Raw genomic sequence first — 14,398 nt, forward strand, 5'->3', positions numbered from 1 at the left:
CAAATTCGAAACCATTTGAAGCCACATGAATGTTAAAGTGATAATGATGATTTTCATGCAAATTTCAAAAAGAGGAAAAGAAAATTTTACCTTTTGAAGTGTAAGAAACAAAAGGGAAAATTCAAAATTGGCACTCGATACTCAACATATTCTTTATGTCCGAGAAAATACAAATACAGAGTTTGGGGCGACGAAACATGGAGGGAAAGATTTTTGGCCTTCAAATTAGGGTTTTCTAATCAATTTAGCATGCAATGTTAGTTCTAAGATGTTCTTAGGGATGGGTAGAACTATTATGAATTCATTATGCTCAAATTCATGTAACACTTTAATTTAATAATAACCCAATTTGTATCAATTTTTCTAATTTGTGTATTGCATTGTTGTTGTTTTTTACTATAATTGATGATCCAAATTCATTCTCTATTTGTTGTTTATCACTTCCTATCTTCCAAGATCGATCGAAATCGAGTAAATCACACTAGTAAAAATAGGTCTTTTACCGAAAGTATAATCTCTCGATAAAAGTCCTATATCTGTCGGTAAAGGCCTTTCCCCGACAACTCATCAGACTATCGGCATCTGTATGTATTGCACTTGTCGATAAAGGTGTAGAGACCTAAGCCGACAGATTTCATATCTTTCGGCATATCCTTGTCCGAAAGATATTATTAGATCTATCGACATTAATTTTAAAAATAACATTTCAACATAGATTGTATTTCTTCTAATTATGCTAAGAACAACTTGAATATATAAAAACTCAATAGGCTATTTAATCTTTATTCAGGTAAATACTGAAAGATTTATTGAAATCTTTCGTCAATGCTCTACTGTATTTACCGAAAGATATAGTGAAATCTTTTGAAAATGCTCTACTACCTTTACCAAAAGATATAGTGAAATCTTTCGGAAATGCTCTACTGCATTTATCGAAAGATATAGTGAAATCTTTCGGAAATGCTCTACTGCCTTTTCCGAAAGATATAGTGAAATCTTTCGGCTTTTGCTTTACTGCCTTTACCGAAAGATCTATGCATATCTTTCGGCTTCGCTTTACTGCCTTTACCGAAAGATCTATGCATATCTTTCGGTATTTCCTCTTTACATATTTTTAATATTTTGTTTGTTTTTTACATAACCTTAACCTGTTAATTATTAGTCAAACCAAAAAAATACAATAATCAAAAAAATTCATTACATTTTCCAAAATTCTAAATCAATACGTATTACAAACACGTGTACTAATCCAAAAACATAATCCAACATACTTGTTCCAAACAAGATAAACTAATCCAAAAACTACATAATAAACGTATTAACTCGGTGGTGGTGGTTGATTTTATAACTTTGCTAATATTTCTGCAATCTGTTGTTACGTTCTTTCGTTATTAACTTGAACTAGCTCTTCTAGTTCATTGACCCGCGCCTGGAGCTGTTCGTTCTCTTCTCTTAACAACGTGTTGAGATGTCTTGAATTAATGATGCAAGGAAAGAGAATATTGAACAAAAGAAAAGTATATCTTTTTGGTGTGTAATCTTGATTTAAGGAAATAAGATTAACACAAAAGGAAATACGATCTTTTATTATGGTAACATAACTAGGAAAGTATTGTGATAATATTTTGGAGATTATTTGCTAAAATACTGTGTTGACCTAGCTGAAGACTATTTAAAGGTGAAGTCTTTGCCTTGAGAGCATTGTTTCCAGACCCAGTTCTGTAACTGTTAGGGTTTCGGGGGACCGAGTGTTATATAAACTCGTGTCATAACCCTAGTTTATACGGTTGTAATCTTTGTTTTGATCTCCTAATAAGATTCTCTCTTTCTAGTGGACGTAACCAAGTTTTATCTTGGTGAACCACGTTAAAATCTATGTCGTTCTTTATTTTTTACGTCATCTATCGCATCCCGTTACAACACAACAACCCTCCAAGTTGAGAATTGTCGCTCCTCCACCGATCACCGTGAAAGCGCGATGGCCGGACGACTGACCCCATACCCATGACTGTCCCATGTAGTTGGGGCCCGAAGACTCTCTCGGTCACCTCAAAGTCGGAGATATCGGGTGTGTCCCTAATTACTTGCTCCATCTTCGCCAGCACATTTTAAAGTTTCATTATATAAAATATAGTTCTATTAAATATTCAATTAAACTTTAACTTACGATTTTCTCTTGTGACAGTTGGTCCGGCGTTGGGGTCGGGTTGTCTTTGGCGACTCTCGGAGTTTGAGTCTTTCTAAACCTCTCTATAATAGTCAGTGGATGTCCGAGTTCAGCCTCATGTTCAAATAAATTGTTCATCAGTATTAATTATATAGTTACATTATTTATAATAAGTTTAATTTATAGTTACATACCAGTTCTTGTTCCACTTATGAAAATGGTTTACTACCCGTATGGTGGGGAAACCCCACTTGTCTTCGGTTTCCAATATTGATTGAGTTTTTTTCTACATTTAAAAAATAAAATTATAGTTAGAACTGTCGTCGGTATATATATTTATATTATGAAATTGTACGTACCTTGAAATTCTCCGTGAAATAGTGGTTTTTGGAGAGGAACCCCCAATCTGCGGGATCATAGCATGGTGGAGGACGCGCAAGTATAGCCGCATAATCTTCGTTATGAATCCGCACGTAATTCCGACTCAAATCAGAGCGCCACCTATCCCATATTTGTTTGGCGTGTGCTATCCCGGATTGTCTGTACGTGTCTAAAGGGATATTTGTGCTCTCGAATGGATCCTAAAGAATAAAAGACAACAAATGTTAACTTCAATTGATAGTTAATTAAATACAAATTCAATTTCTGGCGATGCGAGATGAGTGCGGGGTCCCGCACCATCGACCCCACATATCTAGACCACATACGCGAAATCCTTATACCTCTCATCAAATATTTTCCAAGTGTATTAATCAGCCGGATGTCTCAAGATATCACCTTGAACTCTTACTTCCTTGTGTCATCTCATCAATGGAGCGGTCTTAGAGCACATGTATAGCCTCTGAAATCTTGGTATTAGAGGAAATATCTTAAAACTTTAGTCGGCATAAATTTTCCATTTTGCTTCTTCCGAACTACCCCACTAGTTTTGTCGACTTTCCATCTAGAAAGGCCACAAACTCTGCAAGACTCCAAATTTTTGGCATTCTTCCAAAATAACATGCAATTGCTCTTACATGCATCTATCTTCTCATACTTAAGCCCGATATCTGTTATGAACTTCTTACATTCGTAGTATGAGTTGGAAAATTCAGCGTCCATCAGTAATATCTCCTCTGTAAGTAGAGGTAACAACATATCGAACGAAGCGTTTGTCCATTGACCGACATTCTTTATGTGGAGGAGTTTCAATAGTGCTGATGATTTTCTTATTCGTGCACCTTCATATAAAGGTCGTTTAGAATCATCAAGAAATTTATAGAATCTTTGCGCATTCTCGATTGGTTCATTGTTGCTCGGGCCATCATTAACGTTGGAGAACATATCGTGTATAAAATCTTCCATATATTGTTCTTCATTGACCGTATTATTTATGTGGGAGTACTTCTGACTTCTCGCACAACATCATCCAAGTCATCGTCATGATTATCGTCGTCGTCATCATCAATAAAACCCAATTATGAAATCAAGAAAAATATTTTTTTTTGGGTTTATTGTTCTTGGAGCACTCTTCTAATGAATTAGATGTTCACAATTGATTAATACATCATAAGAACCATACTGAATCAATCCTGATCTCTCTCATTGTGTAATTTAAATTTTTGGTTTTAGATTTGATCTAACTTATGTGTTTTTCAAATAACTCTTAAAACTTAAATTAGTATGTTTTTAATGATGTAAATAATATTTTCAAGTCCTAGCTATTAATTAGCTTATTATTAAAGTGATACATATTTTCTCTAATTGTTGGTTATATTCAAAACCTATCTTTTATACATTAATAAAAAGTTTGCCACTGTGGGAAGAATTATGATGAATTATCCCAAAAAAAAAAAGAAACTCAAATTTTCCAGAGACGTTAAATAGGGATGATCGTATATTGGCCTTTTTTTTTTCTTATTTCTTTATAGTATTTAAGAAAGCATATAAAAATTGGTCTTCTTTTTCTTATTGCTTTATAGTATATAAGAAATAAGTTAACTAATTAAATTGAATATATATTTTTATTCAGCATTTGAATATATTAGACAACGTTCTACTCTAACATATAAAAATGGACAAATCGAACAGGTTTCATTTGAAAAAAATGTGAGCGAATTGAATCAATATGAATGTTTAAACCCTTTAATATTAAGTATGCAGTAGGGGTGAGCATAATTTGAGTTTACCCAAATCCAACCCTAACCCAAACCCAAAATATTAATTTGGGTTGGGTTGAGTATGGGTTAGGTTTAATTTGGGTTGGGTTAAGGTTACCCAAATTACCCAAATTATATAAATTTAATTTATTTCTCTATTATTAATCAAATATAAACTAATTATCTTCCAACTTAAAATCGAACACGTTTTTGACATGTTTAACACATTTTTCATACGTTTAACACGTTTTTCACACGTTTAACACGTTTTTAAAATTTTAAACATGTTTTCACACTTATAACACGTTTTTCACACGTTTAACACGTTTTTACGTTTTTTGCACGTTTAACACGTTTTTGACATGTTTAACATGTTTTCACACTAATAACACATTTTTCACGTTTTTGACATGTTTAACACGTTTTCACACTAATAACACGTTTTTCACGTTTTTGTCACGTTTAACACGTTTTTATCACATTTAACACGTTTTTGACATGTTTAATACGTTTATCGCGTTTTTGACAAGTTTAATACATTTTTTTTACGTTTTTGGCACGTTTATCGCGTTTTTGACAAGTTTAATACATTTTTTTTACGTTTTTGGCACGTTTAACACATTTTTAATATATATAACATATTATTGATAAGTTTAACACAATTTTCACGTTTTTGGCACGTTTAACACGTTTTTGACATTTTAACACGTTTTTGATATATTTAACACGTTTTCACACGTTTAATACGTTTTTCATACGTTTAACATGTTTTTCACGTTTTTGACATGTTTAACACGTTTTTGACATATTTGATAGATTTTCCACATTTTTGGCACGTTTAACACGTTTTGGCTCATTTAACACATTTTTAGTTCATTTAACAAGTTTTGGTACATTTAACACGTTTTTGACATTTTCACACGTTTAACATATTTTTTACACGTTTAATATGTTTTTTGCACGTTAACACATTTTGATAAGTTTTAACACGTTTTTGGCACGTTTAACACATTTTTAACGTTTTTGGCACGTTTAACACGTTTTTCACGTTTTGGCACGTCAAATGTGTGAAAAATGTATTAAACATGTTAAAATGTGAGAAACATGTTAAACGTGTCAAAAACGTGTTAAACATGTCAAAATGTGCAAAAAAACGTAGAAAACGTGTTAAACATGCCAAAAACGTGAAAAACATGTGAAAACGTGTTCAACGTGTCAAAACATGAAAAACATATTAAATGTGTTAAAACGTGCCAAAAACGTGAAAAATGTGTCAAAATGTGTTAAATGTGTCGTAATCGTAAAAAACGTGTCAAACGTGTCAAAAATGTGCTAAACGTGTTAAACATGTCAAAACATGAAAACTGTGTTCAGTGTGTCAAAATTTGTTAAACGTGCCAAAATAATGTTAAACATGTCAAAACGTGTTAAACGCGTCGAAAATGTGTCAAAAACGTGTTAAGCGTGTGAAAACCATATTAAACATGTCGAAAACGTGTCAAAACATGTTAAACGTGTCAAAACATGTCAAAAATGTGGAAAACGTGTAAAACGTGTCAAAACGTGTTAAACGTGCAAAAACGTGACAAATGTGTGAAAACGTGTTCAACGTGTCAAAAATATGAAAAACATGTTTTTTTTAGAACGGAAAAACATGTTAAACATGTCAAAACATGCCAAAAACGTGAAAATGTGTCGTAATCGTGAAAACGTGTCAAATAAGTCAAAAACGTGTTAAACATGTCAAAACATGAAAACAATGTCCAGCGTGTCAAAATGTGTTTAAACGTGTTAAACATGTGAAAAACGTATTAAACGTGTCGAAAACGTAAAAAACATGTCAAAAACGTGTTAAATGTGTAAAAAACGTATTAAACGTGTCGAAAACGTGAAAAATGTGTCAAAAACGTGTTAAACGTGTCAAAAATGTAGAATATGTGAAATGTGTTTAAACGTGTTAAACGTGCCAAAACGTGAAAAATATGGTAAAACGTATTCAACGTGTCAAATATATGAAAAACATGTTAAACGTGTCAAAACGTGCCCGAAAACGTGAAAAACGTGTCAAAATGTGTTAAATGTGTAATAATTGTGAAAAACTTGTTAAACGTGTTAAAAACGTGTTAAACATGCCAAAAACATGAAAAATGTGTTAAACGTGTTAAAATGTGTTAAACGTGCCAAAAACGTGTTAAACGTGTGAAAAACGTATTAAACGTGTGAAAAACGTATTAAACGTGTGAAAAACGTATTAAACATGTCAAAAACGTGAAAAACGTGTTAAACATTTCAAAACGTGTCAAAAACGTGAAAATGTGGAAAACGGGTTAAACATTTCAAAAACGTGTTAAACGAATAAAAATGTGTTAAATGAATCAAATACATGAGAGATCGTCTAATTGTAAATAAAATAATTATCGTCTTCGGAAAATTACCAATTAAATGAAAAAATAAAAATAAAATAATTTGGGTTACCCAACCCATATTAGTAAATAATATGGGTTGAATTATGGGTTGGATAAATTTAATTTGGGTTGAATATGGGTTGAGTAATACGGGTTGGATTACCCGTTTGCTCACCCCTAGTATGCAGTTAGTTAGCTAAAATATAAAACAAAATATAAAAGGATGAGACATGTTAATTATAATATAATTAAGTGCCGGCTTAAATGTAAAAATACATAAGAGCATAAGAAAAAATCGAAGAAAGATGAAAGGAATAAGTAACTTTACTATAATCGTTTACTATTTAAATAATGATAGTAACAAGTCTTTTTTTCTTTCAAGAAATTCAATCACTCATCGATTATTCCCTATTTAAAAGGGCGCCTATAATATATCCCTTCCAGTCGCTAAACTTAACCGCCTACCGACGAACTTTTCATGGTCGTGCAACCAATCATTCTTTACCTCCTGCCGGATGTTGATTCATTCTTCACACTCTCCTGATCTTTTACTTTCACATCCTCCAATCCCTTCACATATAAATCATTAATATATTAATTAAAAGTAACAAATATTCAATCTGTCGCGAAACCTTCATTTGTTAAGGTTTCAACTATAATTATTACCTCCATAAAAAATCGCAAAGCATCCTCTACGTTCCTTGTCCTCAAAACATATAATGCTTCTTCCTGCTTAAAAAATAAATTCATTATTTCATGCAATAACAATTTTTTTTAAAACATTGAACAAAAAAAAACATTTAAAACAACATGAGATCAAATTAGATCTTACCCTTGCATGACTTAATTGATGAAAGTCCAATGTTCTTGGCTCGCTCTCGATAGATGATTTCCTATCAAGCATTTCTACAATTTGAAGATTTAATTCAAGAGATCTAGAGAGAGATCAATAACTTATAAGAAATGAATGTATATATATATATATATAGGTGGGTGGATACAGTGGATTATGAGGATGATAGTGAAATTGGGTGGATAACGTGGCCATGAATGTGGACATGTGACATGAATCATGATGGTAAGGGTTTTGGTATGAGATAGGGGATATTTATGTGCTTTGTAAAAGAATTTTTTATTAATTTTTGGTATGAGATAGTTTATTATGCTAAGACAAATTTTTACAAAAAAAAAAAATTTATTATATATTTATATCTCTAATATGTTTTAGTGGTCAAATAATACTCTTTTAATTTAAATAATATATAACAAAAAAAAGGCCATAGATTAAATCCAGATGAACTACATCAAACAAGCCATAGTCGTTATTTGGTAAAGATATTTATAAAGGGAGAAAATAAACAAAGTCAAAGCAAATTAAAAGCACTAGCTAATCTGGTAATGACTCATAAAAGAATTGGTTGATTTCTCCTCTTAAAGAGTTATTGATTATAAATATTAATCAATTACATAATCTACAATTAAGATTACAAATTAACCTTAAGAGACAAAATAGTTTTCGCTCTTTGTTGATCGAGCAACTTATTACGAAATACTTCTAAAGCATCGCGACTAAGAATAAATTGCACAAAAATGTAATTAATTTTCTTCGGGGTGGTTTGATAGATGGGTTTTAAGGTTGGGAATTCATTTGGCTATTTCTCATATAATTATTAAGGAAATATTCTTTGAATAATTAAGGGTAAGAGGTTATTAGGGTTCTTAAGTGAAACTTTATCATTTTTGAGGCATGTGTGAGATTAAAGATCGAAATTGATAGTCTAAAATCCATTGGATTTTGGAAAGATGCGTTGTGCTATGAGATGAATTATCTTGCATCTAAAAGTGCAAGACAAAAGTTGGTCCAATGATAATGTTTTCTTAGCCACAAGAAAAAAAATAACAAAAGAAATAGAAATTGTTTGTTCCTATTATAAAATTAATTACCTAAACATAAATTGCAATATATTTATTGGAATCGGTGTCGACTATAGAAAAGAAAGTCTGAGTATATAGTTGACAACTTTCAACTTTCAATTCGATGTTAATCCTGTTAGGATTAAGATTTGTTTCTATTCTTCACAAATTTTCGCAAACTCTCTTGAACAGATTCAAGTGCGGAACTGCTTGCTAGATTTGAAATGTCAAGAAAATGAATGCAATGAGCATAAATGAAATAACACACGGAGTTTTATAGATATTCTGAGATAAAACTCCTACGTCACCCTTCTTTTGTTTCTAGAAAGATATTCACTATAATAAGGCTTTGATTTGTATAGCAACTATACAAACCCAGTCAGACACAAATGACTTAACAACTACCTGTTTCTGAACTCTTAGCTATCACACTCTGTTGAACAGACCACCGTCTATTCAACTTACAACACATTGTTAATGACTATTAGGTAGTCCAATAAATTTTCTCTCAACTTCACGTAGTGAATTACATAATACACTTGAGAATAAATTGATTAAAAAATCAAGAGTCTAGAAATCTGGTGATCAAATAATTCGTCGTTGTCCTTGGATCATCTTTTATACTAAAGACTCGTCAACGGTTGAATTTTCTTCTTTGATACGTGTCAGCTATCCATTGGATGTACGCCAGGTGAACGAGAAGGTACACAAAAATATATTCGTTGGATCGTGGCATACCAGATGGTACTGGAGAATATTCACTGGAACGTGATGTACATGAAGGTACAAAACAGATTGGAGGAATATTTAGTACGTGGCACTTGAGCGGTTACAACTGGATAAATAGACTGGGCATACAAGTGATAACAAACGCTGCTTATGGGCTAAGCAAAAGGGAGGACGCTTCTTCAAGACAGCTGCTGAAACAAGGCGTCTACTTGCGCGTCATGTCTGCTCGCGCACTACTTTAGACTAGTTCAAACTCTGTCTGCTCGCGCACTTCTTTCAGACCACGTCTGTCTGCTCACGCACTTCTTTCAGACCACATCTACTTGAGCGTTAGGTCTGCTCGCGCACTACTTTAGACTAGTAACTCCGTCTGCTCGCGCACTTCTTCAGACCACGTCTGAAGACATACATCTTTTCAGTTGTACTTGCAATAATAAAACTCAAATTATTATAAATTTGCACCGGTTGAGATTCGAACCCGCAATCTTTATTATATAAAATGAACACTTAACCATTATAGCACTTAAGATGTTAATTTATTTTTATATATTTATATAATTGATATGACTAACAATTATATATATATATATATATATATATATATATTTTATCCATTCATTATCAAAACTATTTCATCAATCATCCATCATCAAAATCAAGTATGTTAATTATCTTAAATTAATTAAAACCTTAATCTAACAATTTCTCTCTTTTTGATTATTTAAGTTAATTTATCAAAACTAAGTGGGTTCACAATTTAAACACAATTCAACAATTTTTCCCTTTTAAATCATTTAAACTAAATTATCAAAACCAGGTGAGTTCATAACTTAATCACAATTCAACCATTTCTCCCTTTTTGATTATTTAAACTAAATTATCAAAAACCAGGTGAGTTCATAACTTAATCACACTTCAACAATTTCTCTCTTTTTGATTATTTAAACTTAATTATCAAAACCAAGTGAGTTCATCATTTAAAGTCAAGTCATCACAGCTGTGATTAATTTTAATATTCGTTAAACTTCACTTGAAAATATGGGATTAAGCTTTCCTTTCACAGAATTTAACTTTTTACTAGATTCAGCTAGATTGCACTTAGCATATCCCAAACCGGACTTGTGTCCGGCAGGCCTTTACTGCTTAAACATCTACTCGGGAGAACTCACAAATTTATTCCAAAAACTAACCACATAGTTTATTCTTTCATTTTCAGCCAAAAGAATTTGAATTGTTTCTTTGAGCTTCTCATTCTCAGCTGAGAGCTCATTTATTTTGTTTTTTTAAAATTTCTGGCTCATTGTTTTGTTTTGAAAAACTTGTACGGTCAGATTTGTTTTTAAAATTAATTTCATTAAAAGAATCTGACAGTTTCTTGTACTCAATGACCATGTCATTGAGTGCAGCAGTTAGATCATCTCGAGTGAACTTGTTAGAAGTGAAATCAAATACCTCAGTGTCGTCTGTCATGAAACATTTGACCTTTTTTTCATCGTCGTCACTTGAAGAGCTTTCATAGATTTGAGTCAGCTTCTCCCAAATCTACTTGGTAGACGAGCATGACTTGATCTTGGTGAACATGGCCTTGTCCAACGTTTTGTAGATAATGTCTTTTCCATATTGTGGAGGTTGTTCTTCCTTTTATCTTCAGCGGTCCACTCAGATCTCGGTTTCTCCTTCATCATAGGAGTGTCATCGGGGTTAGTTGTGGAACTAGCCTTCATTATCTTCATTGGGCCATCGGTGATGACATAACACATTACATCTTCTAGGGCAGCCAAATGCGTTTGCATTCTTAACTTTCAGTAATCATAGTTTTCCTACGAGAACATTGAGATCTTGTTGAGAATAGACATGATTCAGGAATTTGATGATGCTTGAGAATAGAAAACTTGTCTCTAATACCATTTGTTGGGATTAGTGTCGACTATAGAGAGGAGGGTCTGAGTATAGTTGACAACTTTAAAATTTCAATTCGATGTTAATCATGTGAGGGATTAAAATATATTTCTATTCTTCACAAATCTTCGCAAGCTCTTGAATAGATTCAAGTGCGGAACTGCTCGCTAGATTTGAAGCGTCAGGAAAACAAATGCAAGGAGCAGAAAGGAAATAACACACAGAGTTTATTGATGTTCGGAGATAAAACTCTTACGTCACCCTTCTTCTGTTTCTAGAAGGATATTTACTAGAAGGCTTTGATTTGTATAGAGACTATACAAACCCAGTTAGACACACACAAGACTTAACAGTTGTCTGTTTCTGAACTCCTAGTTATCACACTCTATTGAACAGACCAACGTCTATTCAACTTACAATACATTGTTAATGACTATCAGATAGTCCATTAAATTATCTCTTAGCCTCACGTAGTGAATTACATAATACACTTGAGAATAAAATAACTAGAGAGAGAATAAGTTCATTCAAGAAATCAAGAGTATAGAAATCTGGTTATCAAGTAATTTGCAATTGTCCTTGGTCACCTTTTATACTAAAGACTCAGCAACAGTCGAATCTTCTTCTTTGATACGTGTTAGTTATCCGTTGATTGTACGTTAGGTGAACGGGAAGGTACACAAAAATATATTTGTTGGATCGTGGCGTACCGGATTGTACTGGAGAATATTCGTTGGAACGTGATGTATGGGAAGGTACAAAACAGACACAAGGAATATTTAGTACGTGACATTTAAGCGATTACAACTTGATAAGCAGACTGGGAAGACAGTTAATAACAGACGCTGCTTATGGACTGAGAAGGAGAGAGGACGCTTCTTTAGACGGCTGCTGAAGCAAGGCATCTGCTTGCGCACTTTTTTTGACGGGTAAAAGTTTAGACTACGTCTGCTCGCGCTTGTTTCAGACCACGTTCTGAAGACATACATCTTTTAAGTTGTACCTATAATAATAAAACTCCAATTATTATAAATTTGCACGATGTGAGATTCAAATCCGCTATCTTTATTATATAGAATGAACACTTAACCACTACACCACTTAACAATTTCTCCTTTTTAATTATTTAAGCCAATTTATCAAATCTAAGTGGGTTCATGATTTAAACACATTTCAATAACTTTTTTATTTTTTTTGATTATTTTAACTAAATTATCAAAACCAGCTCATAAGTTAATCACAATTCAACAAAATTGTCTCATTTAAATGTTCAAAGACACATTTTGTGTGTGGCTGCAATTATTTCTATTTCTTTTTCAATTAGATTTGTATGAATACAAATTATTATATTCTTGTTATGAAAATTTGTATTAATAAACAAAATATTGTACATGTTTGAAAACACCTCTGCATCTGGAGTTGTAGTTGGAGTTGAAGTTGAAGTTGAAGTTGAGTGTGTATCTCTAAGACAAACCGATAATAATTTTTGGATGTCTACGTTTGATATGAACAGATGTAGCTAGATAATATACGTTTTAAAACTATTTTTTATTTTATGAATATGATACATATGCATATTATAAATTGAAACCTACTAATTGTGAATATTGTGATGTTAATTGTTAAGTACTAAAAGATAATAATAATATGTTCATGAAACCGAAAACTGGTTATGAATTGCACGGTGTTAATTGTTAAAGTGTTCATTTATATATTATAATCATTAATACTTTGTTTTTCTTCTTAGGTTAGAACCTTGTGAAACTTTTAAGATGGAGCTTTAAATATATATATGGTTCTTTCTTTTCAATGCAAATCATTGTTCATGTATAGATTTTCATTTGTTATTTATTTTGAAAAAGTGTGGCATTTCATGGAGAACCTGATCAATAGGAATTATGTTTTGAAAAAATGATCTAATATGAATTATTAATGATAGTAATTAAGCCATTTTTGAACTTTTCCATTTCACAAATGATGTTTTGTATTCATGAAACAGTTCAATCAATCGGGGTATATATGTAGTATTCTTGGGATATTTAAAATATCCTCCAAAAGCACCAATCAATTTACGAAGGGTTTAATTATTTCACAATCTCAATATTTGTAATGAGGTGACATTAGGACTAGGTTGATGATTCTCAATGTTTTTGACAAGCTTTGTTTGAGTTTTGATAACTTACTTGTGCCAATTTTTGTCACAATTATTTTTATCGTAATTAGTTTTATTTTCTCTAATCTGTTAAAGAACATAACAATGGTAAGACTGCGACCTTCCTCCTGTCTGCGCAAGAACATGCAGATGATTCATTGGAAAAATAGTTCTCTAGACTCATGTGGAGATCATGATGATTGCAATGTGGAGATAAGGTATGAATGTGACCACGTTTTCTTTTCATTTTATTTTTATTGTTAACAAAATTGATAAGATTAGAATAATAGATAGTAACAAGCATGACTATACAACTTGAATTTGACTACATTTGAATTAAATATTCGATTTTCATCCAATTGTATTTTTATTATTTTGAAGACACGTCCTTTTTAAGCATTGAAACAAAACAAATATGTTTGAGAAAATGGAAAGAATTTGCTACATTATGCTTATTATGTTTCTTCTTATAATGTGTTGGTGTAAAGGTAACTTGTTAAATAGTGATCTTTGTCATTTGTCCATTAATATTTTAGGGGCAGATGTATTATTTATAGTGGGTTTTTTTGTGTGAATATTAAGCAGGATGTTCTAGAAAGAAATTAGCTATTCCAATATATATTGTATTTGCAAAATTTGTGAGAAGCCTTCTAGAAACGAAGACTACTTTATCCCATGTTTGCAATGTGAAAAACGTTGTAAATGCAAATATTCTAAAATTTAAAAATACTTATAATTGCATTATTATATGATATGGAACACATAATATTGATGTATTTTGTCCTAGAGTAAGCTCGTTAAGCCCTCGGGTTAGGGCAACCACTCCCCAGGCAGCCCATTTACTAAACATAAAAAGTATTTAGTTAAAATTTATTTTTCTTTTATACATAAAAGTTTTTAGTGTAATGGTTTAATATATAAACTAGAAATTTTATATGGTTATGGGTTAAAATCTCACTAAAAACATATTTTTATTAATTTCTTAAACTAGACA

At 31.8% G+C, this 14,398-nt stretch overlaps 1 long non-coding RNA gene across 1 annotated transcript; it reads right to left on the bottom strand.

Annotated features, from left to right (window-relative positions):
* Positions 1–7,085: 7,085 nt before the first annotated feature.
* On the bottom strand, positions 7,086–7,653 carry LOC124933836. The gene is made up of 3 exons (XR_007099037.1): positions 7,543–7,653; positions 7,377–7,439; positions 7,086–7,280 (listed from the first exon to the last, which is right to left on the bottom strand). It is a non-coding gene; the product is annotated as an uncharacterized LOC124933836 (long non-coding RNA).
* Between the last annotated feature and the right edge of the window lie 6,745 nt (positions 7,654–14,398).

This window comes from Impatiens glandulifera, chromosome 4 (genome assembly GCF_907164915.1).
Source record: "Impatiens glandulifera chromosome 4, dImpGla2.1, whole genome shotgun sequence".
In the NCBI taxonomy this organism is placed as follows: domain Eukaryota; kingdom Viridiplantae; phylum Streptophyta; class Magnoliopsida; order Ericales; family Balsaminaceae; genus Impatiens; species Impatiens glandulifera.